The sequence below is a fragment of the Ornithorhynchus anatinus genome, chromosome X1, assembly GCF_004115215.2.
Source record: "Ornithorhynchus anatinus isolate Pmale09 chromosome X1, mOrnAna1.pri.v4, whole genome shotgun sequence".
Classification (NCBI taxonomy): Eukaryota; Metazoa; Chordata; class Mammalia; order Monotremata; family Ornithorhynchidae; genus Ornithorhynchus; species Ornithorhynchus anatinus.
The window spans coordinates 35,663,846-35,683,902 of record NC_041749.1 but is presented as its reverse complement, the minus strand read 5'-3'; the positions used below and the strand labels follow the sequence as shown (position 1 = coordinate 35,683,902).

The following is a 20,057-nucleotide window of genomic DNA, read 5'->3' as shown; positions in this document are numbered from 1 at the left end:
CTGCTCAAAGTCTAAAGGAGAGGGAGAACAGGTATTTAATCCCTACTTTACAGAGAGGAAACTAAGGCACAGAGAAATTCAGTGATTTGGCCAAGATTACACAGCAGGCAAGGGACAGAACCAGATTTAGAACTGAGGTCCTCAGACTTCCAGGCCCATGATTTTTCCACTTGCTTGTGCTGCTTCTCTATCTGTGCCAGCCGGTCAGTGATTTGTTTATGCCAGGTGTTTCCATCTGGTCTACCCCCAGGGATGGACAAAAGTAAAGAAAATCTCTTACTGGTGATGGTTAGAACTTCTGGTCGGTGGCAGCGGTCAGCAGGTAAAGAGATGGTGGTGACAGCAGCAGTGACAGCGAACGGGCATTGTGCAGGAGGGTGGAGGGAGGCTGGCTCACAACCACGGGAAGAGCCCCGATGGCTCTCGCAGAAGATCACCGTGCCGCGGGCGGCACCCTGCCAACAGGGCAAGGAGTGGAGCCACCATCTTAGACCCACCTCCAGCCCCCATCCCTTCTAGCTCCACAGCGAGCATGCAGCACATGGACTTGGGGCACAGTCAAAAGGGGAGAGTGCAGGCTGCAGCTGCTGACCGTTCATTCAGTCGGTATTTACTGGGCGCTTTACTGAGTGCAGAGCACTCTACTAAGTGCTTAGGAGAGTACAGTGTAACAATAAACAGACACATTCCCTGCCCACAAAGAGCTTACAGTCTCCAAGAGACAGCAGGAACCATGGGTTTATAGCTGGCTCCACACCCGCCTCCTGGCCAGACCCCACGTCAGTGGAGCCAGTTATACTCCAGCATAAGGGCCCCTCCTGCCCCAGCCACAAAATCGTTTTCATAAAAGGACGACTGCTCTGGGACTTCTTCTTTTACTGAAGCCTATTTCCCACCCATTCTGGATTAGTTTCAGCACTACGATTAGAGCTCATTGTGGATGGGGAACATTTCTACCAACTGTCTGGTATTGTTATATTGTACTTGTGCACACAATATATTGTGTTTATTTCCCCCCTTTCCCTCCGCTCCTCCCCCTCTCCCTTCCCCTCCCCTCAGTGCTGTGCTCATTTGTATCTATTTTTATTAACCTATTTGTTAACGAGGAGTACATCCCCTTCATTCTATTTATCGTGATTAAGTTGTCTTGTTTTTATCCGTCTGTGTCCCCCGATTAGACTGTAAGCCCATCAGTGGGCAGGGATTGTCTCTATCTGTTGATGAATTGTCCATTCCAAGCGCTTAGTGCAGTGCTCTGCCCACAGTAAGCGCTCAATAAATACGACTGATTGAGTGGCAGCCCCACACTGACCCAGTTTCTCTAATCTGAAATGGAACTCCAGAAAGGGTCCTAATAACACATGAGCCCCATTTAACTCCTTTTAACTGGAAGAGAGAAGACGGAAATGACAGTTGTAAAATTATTTGTCTACCCTCCATAATGACGGTAATTTTGGAGTCACCCCCTGTTTATTCATGTATTTATAATTATTCACTCCAATAAACAATGAAGGAATATAAAGCATAAAATAAAGCTTGTACTTTACAAGCAAAAGTATTACAAAATTCCACTAAAATTCTTGGGCCAATAAATTATAATTACTGAGAAACCATGACGGCACTTTAAACTAATTACAGGAGGTTAAATTACAAAGACAACAAACCAATCGTACAAACAAAGGCTTATTCGGTTCAAAATCTCATTTGCTTCTTCCTTAAACCAAAGAATGTCAGTTCTTACAATAAAAATTGAATCAGCTTCTTGCTTTACAGAACCAAAGTGGAAGAAGGAGGTTTCTAAGAGCCCTGCCGTGAACAAACAGCTGTTTCGAGCCTCCAGATCTGCAGACAGGTGGGACTATGGTGGGAGGTGGGACTAGGCAAACTGAGGATGTAGCAAGAGAGAGGGGAGGGTCGTTACCGAAGGTTTAGGGTTTCCCAATGGGAGGGAGTGTTCAGGGAAAACATTCAGGCCCCAACTAATAAACTTTTCAACCTGCAACCTTTGTGGCAAGCCACCCCAAGAAAACTTGAAAAACCAAGTTGAGCAATTCTAGACTATGTGATCTCTCCAATCCCGTGGCCCATTTTTTTCTGTTAGATTGTCAGATCCTTGAGGGCAAAGACCATGTCCTTTACTTGTACCCTTCCAAACATAGTGCTCCGTCCCCTTTTGGTGGTGGTGGTTGATGGAATCTCCCATTGAGAATGCCGGGCGAGTTTCGATCCTGATCGTTTAGAACTGAGAACGTGCACAAAGGAGAGGGGAGATGGAGGGAGGGAAAGGAAGGAAAGGCTCTTGACTCTGCTGGTCGTGTTCTCTCTGAGCACAGACTGCAGCAAGCGAAAAGATGGGTGAGCCGCACACATTGCAAGTGCGTAGAGCGGTTTTTGGTTTTCATGGACAGAGCCCATTTACGGCCTAAAAGGAAAAAAAGAAATTATGGTACTTTTTAAGTGGTTACTCTATGCCAGGCATTGTACTAAGCGCTAGAGTGGATACAAGGAAATCAGGTTGGACACAGTCCCTGTCCCACAGGGGCTCACAGTCAGCGTGGCTCAGTGGAAAGAGCCAGGGCTTGGGAGTCAGAGGTGATGGGTTCGAATCCCGGCTCTGCCCCCTTGTCAGCTGTGTGACTGTGATCAAGTCACTTCACTTCTCTGGGCCTCAGTTCCCTCATCTGTAAAATGGGGATGAAGACTGTGAGTCTCATGTGGGACAACCTGATTACCCTCTATCTACCCCAGCGCTTAGAACAGTGCTCTGCACACAGTAAGCGCTTAACAAATACCAACATTATCATTAAAGATGATGTAACTGAGGCACAGAGAAATTAAGTGACTTGCCCAAGGCCACACAGCAGACAAGTGGCAAAGGCAGAATTAGAACGCATGACCTCCTGACTCCCAGACCTGTGCTCTAAAGTGACTGAACTAAGAACAGTTCGGAGAGTAATGCAACATAAAACGTTTAAATTCCAGAGACTGATTAAAGAGCAGCACGTACTTATGGATTCCTACAGGGCAGTTTGTGTTCAGCTCCTTCCCTCCCTCCCTCCCTCCTCTCATTTCTCCCTTCCAGCCAGTACAGCTGCCCTACCAGTCCCAGGAAAAGAACCGAGGTAGAGCCCGGCTGAGGCTAGCCTTGGAGTGCCATTTTAGAATTTCTTTAACTGAAGAGACAGATGGTTAAACCAGCAGCCCACAGGGACACTGTCCACGTGCCGCTCTGCCCAAGGCTAATAATAATAATAATGTTGGTATTTGTTAAGCGCTTACTATGTGCCGAGCACTGTTCTAAGCGCTGGGGTAGACACAGGGGAATCAGTTTGTCCCACGTGGGGCTCACAGTCTTAATCCCCATTTTGCAGATGAGGTAACTGGGGCACCGAGAAGTTAAGTGACTTGCCCAAAGTCACACAGCTGACAAGTGGCCGAGCCGGGATTTGAACCCATGACCTCTGACTCCAAAGCCCATGCTTTTTCCACTGAGCCATGCTGCTTCTCTCCTGGAGCTCAGTTTGGGCTGGGCCAAGGCAGGGAGAAGGGAGTGCCACAGTTCATATCAGCCCTCATTTTACCTTTGTGTCACTGGGATTCGAGGCCCAACCCGGTCCCAGAAGTTGTAGAGCTGGAACTCATGTCGGGCTAAAAAAACACCACCATAGCGCTTATGTACATATCTGTTCTTTATTTAATTATTTATACTAATGTCTGTCTCCCCCGCTAGACTGTAAACTCGTTGTGGGCAGGGAATGTGTCTGTTTATTGTTATGTTGTACTCTCCCAAATGTTCAGTACAGTGCTTTGCACCCAGTAAGCACTCAATAAATACGGCTGAATGAATGACAAGTAGAAAACAGATTTGGAGGCTGAGTCCCAGCTGGTTAATTTTAGGCATCCAAACTGTGCCAATCTGAGGTATTTATTGAGTACTTACTGTGTGCAGAACACTATATTAAGCACTTGGGAGAATACCCTATAATAGAGTTGGTAGACACATTTCCTGCCCACAAGGAGCTTAGAGTCTAGAGGAACAGTTATCCCACTTGACTATATTATAAATCATGTCATAAATAATTTACAAATTAGAATTGCCAGCAGTGACTAGTAAAATGTTTAAGTGGTTATGAGGCTGCCAGCTAACAAAAACCACTTAACCCAGGAAATGATAGGCCAAAGTCATTCCGTTCATTTACAGACTGCTCCATTTAAGGAAGGATTAAGTTTATAAGCTAAAAGTGTTCAAGTAGCTCTAGTTCTCAGAGTTGTTTCCTTTCTGTTGGCTTACTCCATGATTGCTCCCTCCAGGTTCAACACCCAGAGGAATCAATCGATCAGTATGTACTGAGCTCTTACTATGTGCAGGAAACTGTACTAAGCACTTAGGAGAGTACAATACCACAGTGTTGGCAGACACATTCCCTGCCCACTACCATCTTACATTCTAGAGGAATGAACAAAAGCTTTTATTAAATAGACATCTTTATCTTACAGTTAACAACCGAGGCACAATCAGACGGAGGATACATAAATCAAAAATTCTAATGTAAAATAAAACCAAATGAGGATGACTAACTCCAGGCAGGTTACTTATTCTGGCAGGCAGGAAATCAAAATGGATAAATGGAAGCCCTTTGCTGCCCAGCTGCTCTCTCGGGCTGGGGGGTTGACATGAAGAATACCCAGCGTCTGGACCATGAGGTGGGCTGTTGCATTTAGCTTTCAAGAAAATGCTCAGTAATACGAATTATGGCATTTGTTAAGCACTTACTGTGTGCTAGACACTGCACTAAGCACTGGGGTAGATACAAGATAATTGGGTTGGACACCGTCCCTGTCCCACTCGGAGTTCATGGTCAAAAATGCCTTTTCTGTAATTGCCAACACCCTGCTCAGGAGAGAAGACACTTCCCTCCGACTTTTGAGGGAGTAGCCAGTTCAGAACATTTAGTGGCAAGCAGCAACCTGGAGACTGCAATTTTTAAGCCATTTTAAGCATATAGAGGAAAGTCAAATACTGTATCTGAAAGGCAATTAACTCAACTGAGATTATGTTGGGATTTTTTTTAGGGTTAGATAGCTGTATAAAATACAGCATAAGTTTGCCAAAGCTAAGTACATTCATTGTATAAGTGTTTCGATTATCTATATAGAGATCTCTTAATGGAAATTTCCCAGAGTTCAAAAAGAAATGAAGATCTGATGTTCATACATTAGCATGTCAAAGCACACACTTAGACATTTTATTGAAAAATGTTAGTATTTAAAGCTGCTTACTTCTGCATATTTGAATTATTCATTTAAGGTTGTACCTAAAGTCAACCCAATTCTGGAGTCTCACTCCTTGGTTATTTAAGAACATACTCACTTTGCCACTATTGGATGATTCATCTTTTCCATATTGGTTCTGATCTCCACCTGTGAAGAAAACACACCGTATCTAGTTTTCATTTCTGGTTTTCCTATGAACAAATACTTTGATGCCAGATTTTCCCAGTGGGTAAGCTTCTCCTTGGTTGCTAGGCCCCAGGTGGAGGCTGCATTACTAAATGTTGTCCCTGGAAACACTACTGAATTCCAAAATTCAGTTATAAGGAAAGTCAGGAATTCAGTTATCTCAGAATGTCTGAGGGAAGGGAAAGGTTGAACAGGACGCCAAAGGTAAATTTAGGAGGGTCTGGCTCAGAAAGAAATACAAGTTGCAACAAGTTCTCACCTTTTAAAAGTCCAATCACTAGAGTTTGGTATTTTATAATCCCCTTAAAATCGCTAAGCCAAACAACAGGAAAGAAGTAGAAGAATGATGCTTTGGTCTTATAAATTATTCATCTCCAAGGAGAATACGGCATTTTTTCAATTTAATAAACTAATCCCCAAACAACCCTACTGGAAGCCCAAAGGAAACACAGCTTGGCAGTCCCTTAGGTTCCCACAGTCGGGTGCCAGGGTCTGTCATTTCACCAGGCAGTCATGGTTTCAAATGGGCTTTCCCTTATCCAGTTCCGATATGGTACGGTGTGGTGTGGTGTGGTATGGTATGGTATAGTAGGGTAAGGTACCGCTATGGTACGTCTGTTTATTGTTTACTCTGAGTCTCTCTCTGGTACAACTCCTGCCACCAACTCGGCACCTCGGTTATTGTATCAGACTTCCAGGGGACTTGGGAGGGGAAGAAAGATTCTGGAAGAATTGGGACGATGAGGGTACTCCAGAAAAACACTTTAGGTTCTGGAAGATTGGGGCCAAATCGAGGGGACTTCTCCCCAAATGGCAGCCAAGTAACAACATGTCACGCCTGATTTATTTTTTTATTATGGTATTTGTTAAGCACTTACTACGTGTCAAGGACTGTCCTAAGCGCTGGGGGAGATACATGTTAATCGGGTGGGACAGAATCCCTGACGAGTGTGATGCCACATGCATCTCAAGGTCGGGAATTTTTAGAGTAACACTGAGGAAACAACTTGCTGGGATCTTTCGGAAGAACCCAGAATGAAGTCCAGATTGCAATACTGACCAATGCTCCGAATATCTGAAACTCTCTTCGACTAGGTAAAAGTCACCATGGAGCACCTTCAAGGAAGGCGGGAAGGGCACAGAGTAAGTCTTCTCCTAAAAGCAGGTTTGGAAGTCTCCAGTAGGATATTTCCTGAGGGGGTCCAGGACAGAGGGACCGCCGCCTTCCAGAAGAATGAGCTACAATTTGATTACCAAATTCAAGTCAATCTTCACTAGGCCTGCTAGAAATACGGTGCAAACGTTTAACAGCCTGTTCTTCCCTGGTTACACAGAATGGATTAAAGGCATGATGTTATGAAGACGTCTCTGTGAACGTATCCATTCTTTTGGAAGTATCGGCTAAATTAACTTTCCTAAAACCTATTGTCTTGTGAAGCTTGGATGTCTGATTATTTTCTTTCTGAAAGTGGTTTGTCTTAATAACAAGTCCATGCTGAACCAACTTCAATTGAGAAACCATTTCATTTGCGAGACTTTCTCCGGGAACCATACAGCTACATTAAGGCCAAATTTCCATGGCAGATTTACCTAGTGATATTAAATTGTGCTCTGGAGTCTTCCGGTGAGGCTGAAAGATGAACCTCAGACCTGATCATTTAGAACTAAAAGCCTAGGTTTAGGCTGATTCTGGTGATAATTGCCTATCATACTCTCTTATCCCAGACAGTCCTGGGTTTGCAGAGGCTTTTTTATGGTATTTGTTAAGCGCTCACTATGTGTCAGGCAATGTTCTAAGAGCTGGGGTAGATACAAGCTAATCAGGTTGGACACAGTCCATATCACAGGTACACAGTCTTATTCCCCATTTTACAGATTAGGTAACTGAGGCACAGAGAAATTAAATCACTTGCCCAAGATCATACAGCAGACAAGTGACATAGCCGGAATTAGAACCCAGGACCTTTCTGACTCCCAGGCCCGTGCTTTAATCACTAGGCTACACCGCTTTCCAGGTATGGAAAGACATTAGTGAATATGTGGGCACTGTGGGTAGCCACTGCAGTCTTTGCTGCCCTAACTAGTCAAAAACTTTTCAGGATTTCTACTGGATTCTGATCTGGTATGTTATATCTACTCCAGTTCTTGCCACATAGCAAATGCATTCGATTAGACTGTAAGCACTGGGCAAGGATTGTCTCTATCTGTTGCCGAATTGTACATTCCAAGCGCTTAGTACAGTGCTCTGCACATAGTAAGCCCTCAATAAATACTACTAAACGAATGAATGAATGCTTAATGAATAACACCTCTAGACTATAAGCTCGTTGTGGGCAGGGAATGTGTCTGTTATATTGTACTCTCCCAAGTGCTTAGGACAGTGTTCTGCACACTAAGTGGTCAATAAATGTGATTGATTGATTATTATTATTATTATTATGCAGAACTGAGAGTTAGAACCCAGATATCATGATTCGCAGATTCACATTCTTTCCACTATACCAACAGCGGGGATTAAATTGTAATGTACTTGACTTTCAGGGAAGTTATCAATTGACATGACCTGAGTAATAATTTCGTATTAAAGGTGGAAGATTTATTTCTAGGGCTTTTCTTTTCACCAACTTGGAAACTGGCAGTTGATTATCTTGTACCGCATTGTTGCAATATCAATTCATTTGTAGGAGACTGAATTATTCATTTTGGTTATAGACACTCTGGTCCCCAGACACCTTTGCTCAATGCCACCATAAAAATATCAATTTGCATAATCTTTTGAAACAAATCATAATTAATGATGGTATTTATTAAGGGCTTACTATATGCCAGCCACTGTTCTAAACGCTGGGGTGGATACAAGCCAATCGAGTCAGACACAATCCCTATCCCATGTGGGGCGCACAGTCTCAATCCCCATTTTACAAATAAAGTAACAGCCACAGAGAAGTAAAGTGACTTGACCCACCTTTGTGAGGAAACTGACTGCAACTCCATGTGGCTCTCAATTTTTCAGTTTCTTCCACCATTTTCTGAAATTATATTAAATACTCTCTGTGCGCTGAATTCTAAAAAAATACAAACATAGGTAAGTTCACTGGGCAGTTAAGAATTTGCTTCTTGAAGGGCTAGGTAGAATTTGCTGGTGAATTTTTAGAGCAACTCCACCTTCCTCAGTTAACAGTCATATTAGCTTCACAAACCATTTGTACTCCGTTAAACGTAACAACAACAATCTTCCATCACTATTTTGCTTCTACTCTCTCCCCCTCCCCCCCACCCCACCATGATCCCTTTTCACCAAATTCAGCATTTGTAAAGAGGGTTCCTTGTGCAGGAGTTGTTTCTCCTAGGACAACCCCATGAGGAAATCACGAGTGAGTCTTCCCAGTTCATTCTCCCCTCAAGGGTGTGATACAAAGTTGCAGATTGGATTGGATCATTTGTGTAATTTTCCAGGTAGGGGACAGGTGCAGGTAAGTCGGCCGGCACTGCATTCAACGAAAGTGGCCTCCATAACTGCCATAAATAGGATGTTTGGGGGGTGAGAATGTCCTGCAATGTGCGGCTGCCATTTTGAAAGCCACCCCCATTCTGTTCTCCACTTCTCCCTTCTCCTCCCGGCCCCACCCCTACTCTAATCTCCACTTGCTTTGTGCCCTGGTCCACTACTCTGCCCCATCAGCAGGATGGCGGAGTTGTCATTTAATAATAATAATAATAATAATGGTATTTGTTAAGCACTTTACTATGTACCGAGGCACTGTAGTAAGCGCTGGGTGGATACAAGTAAATCGGGTTGGACACAGTCCCTGTCCTTTGTGGGCTCACAGTTTCAATCCTCATTTTACAGATGAGGAAACTGAGGCACAGAGAAGTGATGTGACTCGCCCAAGGTCACAGAGCAGACAAGTGTGGAACCAGGATTAGAAACTCGTGACCTTTCTGACTCCCAGGACTGTGCTCTGTACACTATGCCACGCTGCTTGTCTGGTGACCTCAAACACCAGCTATTTTCCTGCCCTACCCATAAGTATCCACACATAGCAGCAAAAAAGTTGCAGGTCAGATCAGATAAGTAGAGTTTGGTGGGTCTGCTGGTGCAGGTGAGTAAATATAATTCTCAGGTAGGTCTCTACAAAAACACCTAGATTTTAATAAATGCTACCTAACCACTGTAGTTCATATGTCACAGCTTTCTTGCACTTTCATTAAAAAGTATTTTAAAAGTTCAAGTTGTGTGACCTGTTGGAAAGAAAATGTATTTCATTTTAAATTCCATTCAAATGACCTCCTGAAAATGTTCATTCTGCATTAAATGACGCTTGGGCTTCTTTCACCAAAGCGAGGAGCGGAAAGAAGCAGGTAAAAACCTATATAATAATAATGATAATAGTAAATAATTGTGATATTTGTTAGGTATTCATATGATAAACATTTGCTAAGAACTGAGGGTAGATACAATTACAGTGTTAGCTCGGGTACATTAAAAGTACCTCTTTCTTTTCATTCTTTCTAATTTGAGCCAGCCTTGCCTTAGGTGCAGGAAGCCTCACGATTGTTAACCACATTTTCCTGGGCAAATCCTAAAAAGAAAAAATAATAATGGCAAAATGATGAGATAACCCTGCATCTGCTGCAAGAATGGAGTACTTGCAGGACCAAAGGCTGCCTCTGAAATGCTATTTAATATGTGATTTTTTTCCTCGGCAGAATCCACAGTAAGGTATCGCCCTGCCAATCCAACCAATGACGACTGCACGCAGGGTCTAGCTCATGCATCAGTCACCCAGCCGGGGGGGGGGGAGGAAGACCCCCATCCTCTTGCCCTGCGGAGAGGGGAGTACCATAAAAGGAATAAAATAAATAAATGGTGGTCTTTGTTAAGCGCTTATTATGTGCAAAGCACTGTTCTAAGCGCTGGGGGATACAAGGTGATCAGGTTGTCCCACGTGGGGTTCACAGTTTTCATCCCCATTTTACAGATGAGGCCCAGAGAAGTGAAGTGACTTGCCCACAGTCACCCAGCTGACAAGGGGCTGAGCCGGGATTCGAACCCACGACCTCTGACTCCCCAGCCCGGGCTCTTTCCACTGAGCCACACAGAGGCCGGGAGGCCCTGGTGGGAGCCGGACTGTTGTGGAAAGTAATGTGCAGGCCATTTGGTGGAAACAGAGCCTTAGCTGAAGTAACACCATTTTGAGGAACAGGGAGGAGAACTTTTAAAATGTCAATGCGTCTGTTTTAGAGAATTCTTTGTAAATTATTTGTAATAAAGCTGAATTTTACTGCTGGCCATTGAGAGTGTGTCAACAAGTCCTGGCGTCTAAGATAACCTTATCTGAAAATCAAGATGCCAGCAGCGTGGCTCAGTGGAAAGAGCCCGGGCTTGGGAGTCAGAAGTCATGGGTTCGAATCCCCGCTCTGCCACTTGTCAGCCGGGTGACTGTGGGCAAGTCACTTCACTTCTCTGGGCCTCAGTGACCTCATCTGTAAAATGGGGATGAAGACTGGGAGCCCCACGGGGGACAACCTGATCACCTTGTATCTCTCCCAGTGCTTAGAACAGTGCTTGGCACAGAGTAAGTGCTTAATAATATGATTGGATGAATTCTTCTGAGCCTCAGTTCCCTGCTCTGTAAAATGGGGGATGAAGCCTGTGAGCCCCCACGTTGGGAACAACCTCATCACCTGGATCCACCACAGCGCTTAGAACAGTGCTTGGCACCTAGTAAGGGCTTAAACAAATACCATCATTATTAATGTCTGGGGCCTCAGTTCCCTCATCTGTAAAATGGGGAAGAGTGTGAGCCCCACAGGGGGACCACCTCATCACCTTGGATCCACCCCAGCGCTTAGAACAGTGCTTGGGCACTTAAGTAAGTGCTTAACAAATACCATCATTATTAAAATGGTCCTGGGGGGCCTCCAGGTTTCCCTCCTCTTTTAAAACTTGGGGATGAAGCCTGGGGATGCCCCACAGGGAAGACCCACCTGTATGGACCTTGGATCCTCTCCCAGTGCTTAGAACAGTTGCTGGGCACTAAGGTGGAGGGGGCTTTAAACCAACCTCTATTATTTTTCTGGGGCCTCAGTTGGGTTCCTTCCTCTTGTAAAATGGGGATGAAGACTGTAAGCCCCAGGTGGGACAACCTGATTACCTTGTATCTCCCCCAGCGCTTAGAACAGTGCTGGGCACATAGTGAGGGCTTGACCAAGTTTATTTTCTGGGCCTCGGTGACCTCATCTGTAAAATGGGGATGACGCCTGGGAGCCCCAAAGGGGGCCACCTCATCACCTTCTATCTCCCTCAGCGCTTAATAATAATAATAATAATAATGTTGGCATTTGTTAAGCGCTTACTATGTGCCGAGTACTGTTCTAAGCGCTGGGGTAGACCTAGGGGAATCAGGTTGTCCCACATGGGGCTCACAGTCTTAATCCCCATTTTACAGATGAGGGAACTGAGGCCCAGAGAAGTGAAGTGACTCGCCCACAGTCACCCAGCCGACAAGTGGCAGAGCTGGGATTCGAACTCACGAGCTCTGACTCCAAAGCCCGTGCTCTTTCCACTGAGCCACGCTGCTTTTCCACGCTTAGAACAGTGCTGGGCACATAGTGAGGGCTTAACCAACTTTTTCATTTTCTGGGCCTCAGTTGGTCTCCTCTGTAAAAATGGGGATGAAGACTGTGAGCCCCACGTGGGACAAACCTGATTACCGTTGTATCTCCCCAGCGCTTAGAACAGTGCTGGGCACATAGTGAGGGCTTGACTCAAGTTTATTACTTCTGGGGCCTCGGTGGCCTCATCTGTAAAATGGGGTTGGAAGGCCTGGGAGCCCCAAAGGGGGCCCACGTCATCGCTCTGTATCTGCCGCAGCGCTTGGAAACAGTGCTTGGGCCCAGAGAGTAAGGGCTTAACAAATATCAATATTACTTTGATGATGATGATGATTGATGATGAGAGGGATTGTTAGCAGGGCGGAGGCGGGGTCCGGCCGCTCCCCGCGCCTCCCGGGCCGCGGCCCCGCAGCTCCACGGGGCCTCCAACCGCCCCGGTGGGGAGCCGAAGCGGGTGACGTAGAACGAAGCGGGAACCCGCTCCCCAAGCCCCGCCGACTCTCATGGCGCCCGCCCGCTTCGCCTCAGGGACCGGCTCCCCGAGACGCGCGCCCCCGCCGCGCCTCAGGACCCCCGCGCATGCGCCTCAGGCACCTCATTCCCACGCTGCGCGCCCCCGCCGCGCCTCAGGACCCCCCGCGCATGCGCCTCGGGCACCTCATTCCCACGCCGCGCGCCCCCGCCGCGCCTCAGGACCCCCCGCGCATGCGCCTGGGGCACCTCATTCCCGCGCCGCGTGCCCCCGGACCCCCGCGCATGCGCCTCAGGCACCTCATTCCCCCGCCGCGCGCCCCCGCGCGCCTCAGGACCCCCCCCCCGCGCATGCGCCTCAGGCACCTCATTCCCGCGCCGCGCGCCCCCGCTTCGCCTCAGGGACTTCACCCCCTTCCTCCGCCCGCGCTGCGCGCATGCGCCTCAGGGACCTCATTCCCGCGCCGCGCGCCCCCGCTTCGCCTCAGGGACTTCACCCCCTCCCTCCGCCCGCGCATGCGCCTCAGGGACCTCATTGCCGCGCCGCGCGCCCCCGTTTGCGCCTCAGGGACCTCATTCCCGCGCTGCGCGCCCCCGCCACGCCTCGGGGACCGGCTTCCCGCGCCCCCGTCACCCTTCAGCGATCTTTCCCGCGCCGCGCGCCCCCGCCGCGCCTCAGGGACCGGCTCCCCGCGCTGCGCGCCCCCGCCTCAGGACCCTCCTTCCATTCCTTCAAAAGTCTTTATTGAGCGCTTACTCTGTGCAGAGCACTGTACTAAGCGCTTGGAACGGACCATTCAGCAACAGATAGAGACCACCCCTGCCCAATGACGGGCTCACCGTCTAATGGGGGAAGGCAGACGGACAAAAACAACATCGTAATAATAATAATGTTGGTATTTGTTAAGCGCTTACTATGTGCCGAGCACTGTTCTAAACGCTGGGGGAGACACAGGGGAATCAGGATGGCCCACGTGGGGCTCACAGTCTTCATCCCCATTTTACAGATGAGGTAACTGCGGCACAGAGAAGCGAAGCTGACAAGTGGCAGAGCTGGGATTCGAACTCAAGACCTCTGGACTCCAAAGCCCGTGCTCTTTCCACTGAGCCACGCATAATCACGAATAATAGGATCAAGGGGATGGACAACCTCATTAACAACGTAATTAGGGTAATAAAAAATCTATACAAACGAGCAAGTGGGGGGAGGGAGAGGGGGAGATTCTCCGCCGCCGCGCTGCGCCCGCCTCGTAACCCTCCCCCCCACCCTTCTCTCTCTCTCTCTCTCTTTCTCTCTCTTTTCTCTCTCTTCTTTCTCTCTTCTTTTTCTCTCTCTCTACTTCTCCCTCTCTCTCTTTCTCTCTCTTTCTTTTCTCTCTTTCTCTCTCTCTTTCTCTCTCTTTCTCCCTCTCTCTCTCTTTCTCTCTCTTTTCTCTCTCTTTCTCTCTCTCTTCTTTCTCTCTCTTTCTCCCTCTCTCTTTCTCCCTCTCTCTCTCTTTTTCTCCCCTCCCTCTCTCTCTTTCTCTCTCTTTCTCCCCTCCCCTCTCTCTCTTTCTCTCTCTTCTCTCTCTTTTCTCTGTCTCTCTTCTCTTTTTCTCGTCTTTTCTCTCTCTTTCTCTCTCTCCTCTTTTCTCCTCTCTCTTTCTCCCTCTCTCGTCTTTCTCTCTCTCTCCCCTCCTCTCTCCTTCTCTCCTCTCTCTCTCGCTCTCCGCTGCGCGCATGCGCCTTAGCGACCTCATTTCCCCGCGCGGCTCGCCCCGCCTCGCCTCAGGCACCTGAAGCCCCGCGCGCCGCCGCCTCATTCATTCATTCCATCGTAAATTTATTGAGCGCTTCCTATGTGCAGAGCACTGTACTAAGCGCTTGGAATGGACATTGGGGCACAGAGAAATCCCTGCCCAACAACGGGCTCACAGTCGAGAAGGGGGGAGACAGACAACACAAACAACAAGTAAGGCAGGCATCAATAGCATCAAAATAGATACATAGAATTTTAGTTTTATATATGCATCATTAAATAAAATACACATCATTACTTGTACTGTTTTGCTTTGCTGTCTGTTTGTTTTGTTGTAATAATAAATATAATATGTTAGTATTTGTTAAGCGCTTACTATGTGCCGAGCACTGTTCTAAGCGCTGGGGCGAGACAACAGGGGAATCAGGTTGTCTCACGTGGAGCGCTCACAGTCTTAATCCCCATTTTTACAGATGAGGTCACTGAGGCCCAGAGAAGTGAAGTGACTCGCCCACCAGTCATCACAGCTGACAAGTGGCGGAGCCGGAAATTCAAACCACGACCTCTGACTCCCAAGCATGGGCTCTTCCATCGAGCCACGCTGCTTCTCTTAGCTAAGAGCTCAGAATGTAAAGTACTAAGTAAATGTACGAAGTGCTTGGAATGTAAAATTCTGGCAACAGAGAGAGACAATTCCTGACCAAGGAACGGGCTTCACATCATATCCTCCTCCCAACCTTCCATTTGATCACTTCTCGGGCCACTTAGCTCACCATCCCAGTTACAATTTTTGCACCATAGTTTTAGTTTTATTTTTACCCTCCGGTCTATCTATAATTTTATGCGTTAACTCGGTTCCCTTCAGCGTGGCTTAGTGGAAAGAGCCTGGGCTTCGGAGTCAGAGGTCATGGGTTCAACTCCCGGCTCTGCCACTTGTCAGCTGTGTGACTGTGGGCAAGACACTTAACTTCTCTGTGCCTCAGTTACTTCATTGGTAAATTGGGGATTAACTGTGAGCCTCACGTGGGACAACCTGATTACCCTGTATCTACCCCAGCGCTTAGAACAGTGCTCGGCACGTAGTAAGCGCTTAACACATACCAACATTATTATTCACTAGATTTTATCCTCCTTGCAGGCAGGGATCATGCCTACTAACTCTACAAACCCCAAATGCTTAATACAGCGCTCTACACACATTACATTGTGGGCAGGGAATGTATCTGTTTACTGTTGTACTGTACTCTCCCAAGTACAGTGCTCCGCACACATGAAGCACTCAATAAATGTGTAGTTTAGTGGATAGAGCATGGGCCTGGGAGTCAGAAGGATCTGGGTTCTAATCCCGGCTCCACCACTTGTCAGCTGTGTGACCTCGGGCAAGTCCCTTCACTTCTCTGGGCCTCAGTTACCTCATTTGTAAAATAGGGATTGAGAGTGTGAGCCAATGTGGGACAGGGGCTGGGTCCAACCTGATGAATTTATCCCGCTTCTAGACTGTGAGCCCATTGTGGGCAGGGATCGTGTCTCTTTGTTGCTGAAGTGTACAATGCAAGCGCTTAGTACAGTGCTCTGCACACAGTAAGATCTCGATAAATACGATTCAATGAAATACCATTGATTGACGGACTTTTCAGCCACACATATATTATATGAAGTCAGCGTCAGCGGTATCTTCTTCGAGCAATGAAGGCCAACTAAAGACTGTGAGCTCATTGTGGATAGGGATTATCTCTATTTCTGTATTGTTCTTTCCCAAGTGCTTAGTGCAGTGCTCTGCACACAGTAAGCGCTCAGTTAAGTATGATTGAATGAATGAACCATATATCATCACCCGGTAGGGTTTTTGCTAGACTATAAAATTTAGGTCCACTTTTAAAATAAAGCGCTGTATTTCTGTAGATTTCTGTACTAGAGGCTAATCTGATGAGATTGTATTCAAGGGCGCTCTGTCTAAAACGACCCTGTCTTTGGATCCTATTTATTCTGCTTCTCCTCCCCTCTCCATCACTCCTACTCCCTCCCTCTGCTCTACCTCCTTCCTGGCCCCATAGCACTTGTGGATATAGGAACATATTTATTATTTTTTTATTCTATTTATTTTATTAATGATGTGTATATATCTATAATGCTATTTATTTCTATTGACGCTATCGATGCCTGTCTACTTGTTTTGTTGTCTGCCTCCCCCTTCTAGACTGTGAGCCCGTTGTTGGGTAGGGATTGCTCTATCTGTCGCCAGATTGTATTTTCCAAGTGCTTAGCACAGTGCTCTGCACACAGTACGTGCTCAATAAATACAATTGAATGAGTTTATATTGATGCCTGCTTACCTGTTTTGATATCTGTCCCTCCTAGACTGTAAGCCCCTTGTGAGGCAGGTATGTATGTCTCTTCATTGCTGTATGTACTTTCATATATTATGTCTCTTCACTGCTGTATTGTACTTTCCAAGCGCTAAGTACAGTGCTCTGCACATAGTAAGTGCTCAATAAATACGATTGAAGGAAGGAAAGAAGGAAGGAAGGAAAGAAGGGAGGGAGGGAGGAAGGGAGGGAGGGAGGAAGGGAGGTAGGAAGGAAGGAAGAAGGGAGGAAGGAAAGAAGGGAGAAGGAAAGAAGGGAGGGAGGAGGGATCGGAGGAAGGAAAGGAAGGGGAGGAGAGGGAGGGAGGGAGAGGGAAGGGAAGAGATGATTTCAAAGGACAGGTTTTACTAGACTGCTTAAAATGTACCTCTTAAAAACTGGATAAACTGATCATGGTTTCCAAATACTCCGAAAGAGAATCCCTGAATGAACACTTCTTGAAAATCCGGTGGGGCTTTCCCTGCCTGGGGGTCAAGGATCAAGTAGATAGCAGAATGCCGTGAAATTAAGTCTTTGTTTTAAAATAATCATGGCTTGGGAGGAAGACGCCTTCTTTAGTTGCTGTGTTGAAGTCGTCCAGCAGATGGAGGCCAGATCTCGGCTGTTGGGACCAGAGGGGATCCATGACAACACCAGGTTCAGAGTTTGGCAAAGGCTGCCAAAATAAAAGATGCGTTTTATTCAGCTCCTCTCCCCCCCGAGAGGAACGTGATTCGAGCCTCCGCCAGAGGAGACACCCTCAAAAATCAGAACGGCGGCAACTGCGGAGTGTGATTAACAACGTGGGATTGCTCAGCCATCTCACCCAGCTTGGCTGATAGTCCGGGCCTGGGAGCTGGAGAGTCAGTCGGTCAGTTGTATTTATTGAGTGCTCACTGGGTGCAGAGCGCTGTACTAAGCGCTTGGGAGAGTACAATATAAGAAGAAACACATTCCGTGCCCAAGGGCTCACCCCCAACCACAGAGGTATCAAGGAAGACCCCTCGGGAAAGGGGAGAGTGGCCGTGAAGGAGGGCGGGTCAGGGAATCGTTGCCACTGATGGCAGAGCTTTATGCAGGCCAAGGCAGGGCAGCGGGTCCCCATGGAGTAAGCAGGATTGGGAGCTGGAGTTTTGGGGACGGGGGTGGAGGGGAAGAAACAGACCCCTACACAGGAGAGGCCCTGGGACCGGCTTTCCGGCGAGGGCAGGATGATCAGGGAACAGGAATCGGTCCTTCTGGAGACCGATTTAGGCTTCACGCTTTCCACAGTGGGAGGGAAAGGGTAGGAGTCAGACCTTCCAGGAAGAAATAAGAGCTGAACCGTAGAGAAGTCCTGGGCCCCGGGGAAACTCTGGCACCGGGAAGCAGAGGGCATCCAACGCCCCCAAAAGCCGTGCAGCCGAAAATGGCAGCAGGCTCAAGATGGGGTCGGATAGACCCACGGGCGAGTGGCTCATACTGGGTTCACAGAGGGAAAGTTAAGGGATGTAGAGAGAAGAGTAAGGCGTTGGACTTTCCGTTCCAATTCAGCAGTGGCGTCTTGTATGTCGCTGTCAGAGACAGAGGCCCCGAGCTGATCTAGGCGGCAAGGCTCAGGGTCGTTGTCCTTCACGGCAGCCACCCGGCCCCCACTTTCATCCTCTCTGCCAAGTCTGTCCAAAGCTGGGGGCTTCCGACAGAACTGATCAAACCAGAGAGTCAGTTTGTTCCAACTGAGGAAATCTCACTGGCCAGGCAAGGCCTGGACAATGGCCTAGTGGAGCCTATGAGCCTAGTGCTGCAGCAGCAGAAATGCCTTGTGGTTCCGAGTTCCTCCTCCAAGAGGCCTTCCCAGAATGAGCTCCCCTTTCCTCTGCTCCCTCTACCTCCCCTTCACCTCTCCCGCAGCTAAACCCTCTTTTTCCCCCCTTCCTTCTGCTCCTCCCCTTCCCTTTCCCATCCCCTCAGCACCGTACTCGTCCCCTCAACTGTATATATTTTCATTACCCTAATTTATTTTGTTAATGAGATGTACATCGCCTCGATTCTATTTATTTGCTATTGTTTTAATGAAGATGTTCATCCTCTTTGATTCTATTTATTGCTATTGTTCTTTCTGTCTCCCCCAATTAGACTGTAAGCCATCAAAGGGCAGGGACTGTCTCTATCTGTTATCGATTTGTCCATTTCCAAGCGCTTAGTACAGTGTTTCTGCACCATAGTAAGCGCTCAATAATACTCTTGAATGAAATGAATGAATGAATGAGTTCCCGAAGTTCACTTGGTCTGCTGTGTCCCGGACAAGTCACGTCACTTCTCCGTGCCGCAGTTGCAGCGTGGCTTAGTGGAAAGAGGCACGGGTTGGGGAGTTACGGGGTCGTGGGGTTCTAATCCAGCTTTGGACAAGTCATTTCACTTCTCGGTGCCTGAGTTACCTCATCTGTAAATGGGGATGAAGACTGTGAGCCCACGTGGGACCACCTCATTACTTGTATCTACCCAGTTTGCTTAGGACAGTGCATGGCACATAGTAAAGCGCTTGACAAATACCATCATCATTATTATCATCTGTAAAATGGGATTAAGACCATGAGCCACCTGTGGGATAAGAACTGTGCCCAACCTGATTAGCTTGTCTCTACCCCGGCGTTTAGAACAATGCTCGGCACATAGTGAGCGCTTAACGAATTCATCATCATCATTCTGCAGGCTTCCTCTGGCTGGGGTGATCACAGAAAGGAGCTTCCAGTGTCCCGGTGGTACTGGGGCGGAGTGGGGGAGAGAATAATAATTAAGGGATTAGTTAAGCGCTTACTATGTGCCAGGCACTGTTCTAAGCACTGGGGTGGATACAAGCAAATTGGGGTGGACGCAGTCCCTGTCCCATGTAGGGGTCACAGTCTCAATCCCCACGTTACAGATGAGGTAACTGAGCCACAGAGAAGTGAAGTGACTTGACCAAGTGGCGGAGCCGGGATTAGAATCCATGACCTTCTGACACGCAGGCCCACGTTCTATCCACTAGGCCACGATGCTAGGGGTGAGGCAGGGATCAAGTCCTCAGGGTTGAGGGTCTTGATGGTTTCAACCAACCCGACTGCCCCCTCAGAAGTGCCATGGCCAGGGATGTGCGGGCTTAAGGCCTGACCCAGTCCTTTCGGCGTGTTTTGGAGTAAAAATTTCCTACAGTCTGGGGCCTCGTGGACAGGGCTTTTAGTCCCTGGGCTAGAGTGGTTTGATACAATCCATCCATCCATCAGTGGCATTTTTTGAGCACTCACTGTGTGCAAAGAACTGTACTAAGCCCTTTGGCGAGTAGAATAGAACTGGTGGACACGATCCTTGCCCTGAACCAGTTTACCGTCTAGTGGATGCAGGATGAGCAAACCCTCTGAGGGAAGGTGGGTTGGAGCGCAGGGTGGCCCTTACAACGCTTCTGCTCT

The 20,057-nt window shown here is 47.6% G+C and overlaps 2 long non-coding RNA genes across 2 annotated transcripts; one reads left to right on the top strand and one right to left on the bottom strand.

The window, feature by feature from the left end:
• Nucleotides 1-1,442: 1,442 nt before the first annotated feature.
• Nucleotides 1,443-8,688, bottom strand: LOC103166782. Its single transcript, XR_003754562.2, has 3 exons — nt 8,426-8,688; nt 5,372-5,421; nt 1,443-2,422 (listed from the first exon to the last, which is right to left on the bottom strand). It is a non-coding gene; the product is annotated as an uncharacterized LOC103166782 (long non-coding RNA).
• LOC114806527 lies at nt 4,524-6,821 on the top strand. The gene is made up of 2 exons (XR_003754563.2): nt 4,524-4,704; nt 6,556-6,821. It is a non-coding gene; the product is annotated as an uncharacterized LOC114806527 (long non-coding RNA).
• Nucleotides 8,689-20,057: the final 11,369 nt, after the last annotated feature.